General features: G+C 41.7%; 1 pseudogene; it reads right to left on the bottom strand.

Moving 5' to 3' along the window:
• Positions 1-951: 951 nt before the first annotated feature.
• Positions 952-1869, bottom strand: LOC148880120 (putative carboxylesterase 9 pseudogene; annotated as a pseudogene).
• Between the last annotated feature and the right edge of the window lie 3801 nt (positions 1870-5670).

Here is a 5670-nt window from a genome sequence, read left to right as displayed (position 1 = left end):
GTAATATAACTAAAATCTTCATAAAAAAAAAACTCCAATTTTTTTTTCTCTAATGTGAAGTTTCCTAAAGGGACATAAATGATTTTGATGGAAATGAATAACACAGAATTGCTTATATGGTAGGGATTACGATTTGGTCGGGTGCAGTCAGATCCTGCAATTTTAAACGAACAGAAGCTCAATAGTTTGGGCTTTTTAATTTTTCTTTTTTTTTTTTTTTTTTTTGTCTGGGCTTAAGCCTGATCCTTAATTAATCCAAACCTAACCCGACCTTTATCCACGTGAGCCTGGCCTGACTACATACATACATGATACATGATTAGATATATATATACATTTTTGTCAAATTTTAATATGGACTGATTGACCAATTTGAGCCCATCCAAGCTCAAGCACAACCCAAATGCATCAAATTTCAGTGCAGGTGGCCCAAGTTAAAAGATTGGGTTTGATGTTGGTCTTGGTCTGAACTCTGAACTTAAACTCCACCTAGGCCTCTCGACTTTGAAACCAGGTCTGTTCCTCACATAGGGCGCCTCACACTGCCCTCACATGCATATCCTACCATGCATTGGGAACATCATCAGTACTTATTATTCACGGGAGATATTCCCAATGCAGGGCGGATGTGTCTGTAAGGCGCCCATGGCCATGTGTATAAAGTGTTAGTAGCAAGTATGGCATTTGGCACGAGTTTCAATCTGATCCCAACACTGGGACAGGGTCCCAAGTCCCAACAGCCATTGGGAACATCATCTCCCGCGTGTATTCTTTTAATGGCGAGATGTTCCAGTGAACTGATACAATGACTGCTGGAATGTGCAATTATCCAATATCCAATTCGTTGGCAGAGTGATTGACATTTGATGAACAAATATGAATTGATTATTACAATGTAATAGTAAGTACTAGACAAGGCAAGACGGGCGTAAAGGCAAATAGCTAGCTTAGCTAGTCAGTTAAGAACTCTCTGAGCATGGAGAAAGTGATGGAAGCCCTTCTGAAGTCGACGAGATCAATGCCATGGAAACCAATCTCATCAAAATGAGCTTCAACTTGGACGCCATGTTTCAGTAACATCTCCACCAACTCCTTCTGTCTGTCGGTGCTAACATCCCCACCGAACCCCCTTACGAAGCACTTCCCCAATAATCTAATCTTATCAGTGGTGCACCCTTCCACCATGGGGTTACAGAACTCGTGGTCACGATCCGCTCCCACCGGCAATATCGACTTCCAGTACTGATCCGTCATGGACAGAGGCAATATCAGATCGTTGGCATATTGCATCTCTGATCTTGTCCTCTTCACCCCACCAAACACAGGCTGGCTCAATATCAACCCACACAACTTCACTGGCTCAAGGTCTAGTCCCAACAAGTGCAGCATGGAGAAGTAAGCGATGTTGCCACCACTGCTCCACCCCACAATATAACACTGCGAGAAGTCACCCAATTCCCTCAACCACGGCTCACCATCGCTGTCCAATGCCTGTTTCCTAACCCACCGAACTGCAGCCTCCACGTCATAGAAGGCCGTCGGTAGCCGGTGATTTGGACCCAGTCGGTAATTCACATGGAGGACTAACGCAGGAAACGAGATGGCACCATGCTCGCAAATTTTGTCACTGAACATGGAGGATGAACCACTGAGGATGAGTCCGCCATGGAGGTAGAACGTAATGGGCATTCGGGTACTACTCTCCGTCTTGCCATCACTACTACTACATGTTGATGTTGTGGTTGGTCTGAAGATGCGGATCGAGATGCCCTTCTCGGCATCGATGACTACATCTTTGACGAGCACAGTTGGTTCTGATTCCTCCACCACCACGGTCCAAGGGTTCTCACTCTTCACTTCCACTTCCATCGATCACCACTGCTCTATATACTATAGCTAGCTAGCTAGTAGCTACCCTTTCGCCGATTGCCTGTCTAGCACTGTCACTCACTCACGTCGCCATGGAGGGATATATAGAGTAAAACGCAGGGATGCACGCTCACCGGCCGGAGAGGGTGAGGGAAGGGAGAGGTAGTTCTAGCCTCCACCATACAGTGGATGGCGAACCGTTTCCCCTTCTAAACAGGATGGATCCCTCTACATATATTTAAACTCTTAACTTGTCCCTATAAAAGGTTGACGTAGTACAGGATTTGTTAATTTTTTATGGACACAATCCATTAATTGGTTTAATACGACCGAATCGTTCTCCATCCTTTTCTCAATTTTAACCTAAAAATTAAGAGACTTTTCATTTTTCTATATATGGAGGGGCTGGCTCTTGCTCTTGGCCCTACGCCAAGCGGACGGGCATTGATATATAGAGCGGAGGCATTTAATATTTTGAATGTTTATAGATTTGCAGTAGAATTCTGAAATTTGCATTGAGCCTGTCAATACTATTCCATTTATTAATTACTCGATCAGACCAATCCATCAAATGTTACCAAAATTTGCTCTTACACAAAACCTTTTAAGTCCAAAATATATCATCTAACCTGTTAGATAGTGTATTCTCTTAGCTCCAATCAGAATGATGTACATTATGATATTTAATGTAAATGAATAAAGTACATATTTGATTCATGTTATTATAGTGTGTTTTTGTGTAATACCCTTAAACTGGACATATATGAGACTTGTGTTAGTTTAGAATCTTCATAGCCGTTGGATAGATTTGGGGAGATTTATCCTGTCAAGGCTGACACTGGTGTGCCGCCAATTTAGTTGGGGTGGCTTGTCTCAATTGTCAGGGTGAGACCTGGGGTGCATGTAGTGTGGGTTTTCTTGAAACCCTAAATCAGACCAGAATTCCAGTATTGCCCTAGACCTTGGAGATAGATGGGCAAAACTGGAATGTTACACTTGACCCCTAGAGTCAATTATGATACTACACTAGGTGTTGTATTTGGCTATCTTTGATATGCCAATCAGCGAAATCCTTAGAGGGGGTCAAAACCTGTGTATATTGGGACAGCCCGAGAATTCATCTGAGTGGGTGATCATAATGACATGATTAGCCCCTTTGTCGGACAAAGTGAATGATCAAGGATGCACTCTCCCTGATGAAAACCTAAACTATCAGTAGTAGTCGATTTCAACAGTTGAAATTTGTTTTGCAAAATATATTTATATAAAGATATACATATATATAATATACATATATATATATATATATACATATATATGTATATCTTGCTTAAGTCCTAGAAACTTGCTTAAGTTTATATATGTATCTATTAAGTTTACATACCATGTGTTCCTAACCAGCAACAATGAAGCCTTGCAGCTGCTGCATGTAGATATCTTCATTAAGATCTCTATTTAGGAACATAGTTTTGACATCCATCTACCAAATCTCGTAGTCATGGTATGCTGCTACAGCAAATTGGATCCTAATGGATTTAAGCATAACCACAGAAGAAAAGGTTTTCTCATAGTCGATGCCTTCTTTCTGAGTATACGCTTTCGCCACCAAACAAGCTTTGAAGGTCTCAACCTTGTCATCGGGGCCCTTCTTCCTCTTATAGATCCATTTGCAACCAATTGCTTTTACCCCGGAGGGCGGATCTACTAAAGTCCAGACTCCATTGGCCTCCATTGAGTCCATCTCAGCTCTAATGGCCTCCACCCACTTCTGAGAATCTATGTCCAACATAGCTTCCGCGTAAGTCATGGGATCCTTTTCACTGGTCAATGCTTCTACCAAGTAACTATCCTAGTAATAAACATAATGGACTGGTGGCCTGGATACCCGGGTGGATTTTCTAGGTTGGTCACTACTTAGAACTTGTGGAACATCTCCCACTGCTCTTGAGCTCTCCTCATCAAGAACTATTTCCTGACGATGGGTGTCCAGGATATAATCCGTCTCTAAGAGCTGGGCATTTCGACTGCAGAACACTTTCAGCTCACTTGGGTCATAGAATAGATAACCCACCGAATCCTTTGGGTAGCCTACAAATAAGCAATGGCTGGTCTTGGATTCCAACTTGTCCGCACTCGTTCTTTTAAGGTGCACAGAACATCCCCAAATCTTCAAGTGTCTGACACTTGGTTTCTTTCCGGTCCAAAGTTCGTATGGAGTTTTCGGAACAGATTTGGTTGGAACCCGATTCAGTACGTAGATTGCAGTCTCTAATGCATATCCCCAAAAGGATGTGGGTAACTCTGAGTGTGTGAGAAATGATCGGACCATGTCTAACAATGTCCTATTCCTCATCTCTGAAACACAGTTAAGCTGCGGTGTTGCAGGAGCAGCTAACTGTGATATTATCCCATTGGCCTTCAAGTAGACCCTGAATTCGTCAAAGAGATACTCGCCACCTCGATCTGATCGAAGGGCCTTAATTTCTCTTCCTAACTGTTTCTCGACTCCCTGTCTGAACTCCTTGAATTTTTCAAAGGATTCAGACTTCTGTCTCATTAGGTACACGTAACCATATCGTGAGTAATCATCGGTGAAGGTGATGAAATACACGTGTTGGTTACGAGTCCTAACACTCAAGGGACCATATACATCAGTATGTATAAGATTAAGCGTGCCTGTACATCTTTCAGGCTTACCGTTAAATGGTCGTTTTGTCATCTTACCTCAGAGGCAAGGCTCACAAGTGGGAAGATCTTCTACGGTTTGAAAATCCAAAGGACCATCCTTTAACAGTCTTGTGATTCGGTCAACACCGATATGGCCAAGTCGGTAATGCCACAGGCATGTGGGACTAACTATATCATGAGTCCTTTTCTTGGGGATTTCAACCGACGTAGTTTCGGTTAAGTTAGTTTCTAGAGAATGATGTACAACATAGAGACCGTTCTCCAGTTCCTCGCATGCGATAAATTTATTGTTCCTTTTAATAGTAATCATAATACTAAAACAGATAGTATATCCATCAGCACACAGTTTAGAAACAGAAATTAGATTTCTTCTTAAGTTTTGTACATAAAGACAATCCTTAAGTACAAGTATTCCTTATCTAAAGACTAATTCTACGGTTCCTATTTCCGTAGATGCAACACTTGCAGGAGTCCCCAAGTAAAGTGTCACTTCTCCTTCACTCAGCCTTCTATACGATAAGCGATTATCCTTATTTCTTAAAGAGAGTCCAGATCCAGATATAAGATTTGGATTAGGAAACTCCTAATGATATTAGGAGAACCTCTCTTTAAGGCTATAAATAGGAGAGCAGGGTGGACCTCTAGAAACATCTCATAGTCTATTGATTTAAGAGAGAAGACAATATATAGTTCGACTACTTCTGTCTTCTGTTCTTGTTCTTTCCTTCTCTTGCCACCCTACCCAGTTCGATCTCCACCAATAGGAATGATCAAGAATGGTTCTTGATATTGCCTTTTGCTAGAAGAGGCAATTTGAAGTCATGCTCACCAGCCCTCCATCATATTCTTGTTGAAGAATTCAATTCTTGCTGAAGAACCGTCCTACTGATTCTGTTTCACCTCACACCATGTCATCTTCGATGGAAGCAGTCTTTAGTTTTTTTTTTCTTTGGGCGTGAACACCTTCATTGGGAGTTACTATTACTCCACATCAGGTATATCCCTCTCCTACCTTTTTTGGTTTTAGATCTAGTTTGGTTTGTTTCAAGATTTATCCTTGAAAATGCATTTTTCTAAAATAGGGAATGTGATTCCTACATGGGAGAGAGAAAT

The sequence above is a fragment of the Nelumbo lutea genome, chromosome 1, assembly GCF_056320005.1.
Source record: "Nelumbo lutea isolate HS-2025 chromosome 1, American lotus-T2T, whole genome shotgun sequence".
Lineage (NCBI taxonomy): Eukaryota > Viridiplantae > Streptophyta > Magnoliopsida > Proteales > Nelumbonaceae > Nelumbo > Nelumbo lutea.
Note: the sequence above shows the minus strand (reverse complement) of the source record. Positions and strands in the feature narration are given on the sequence as shown.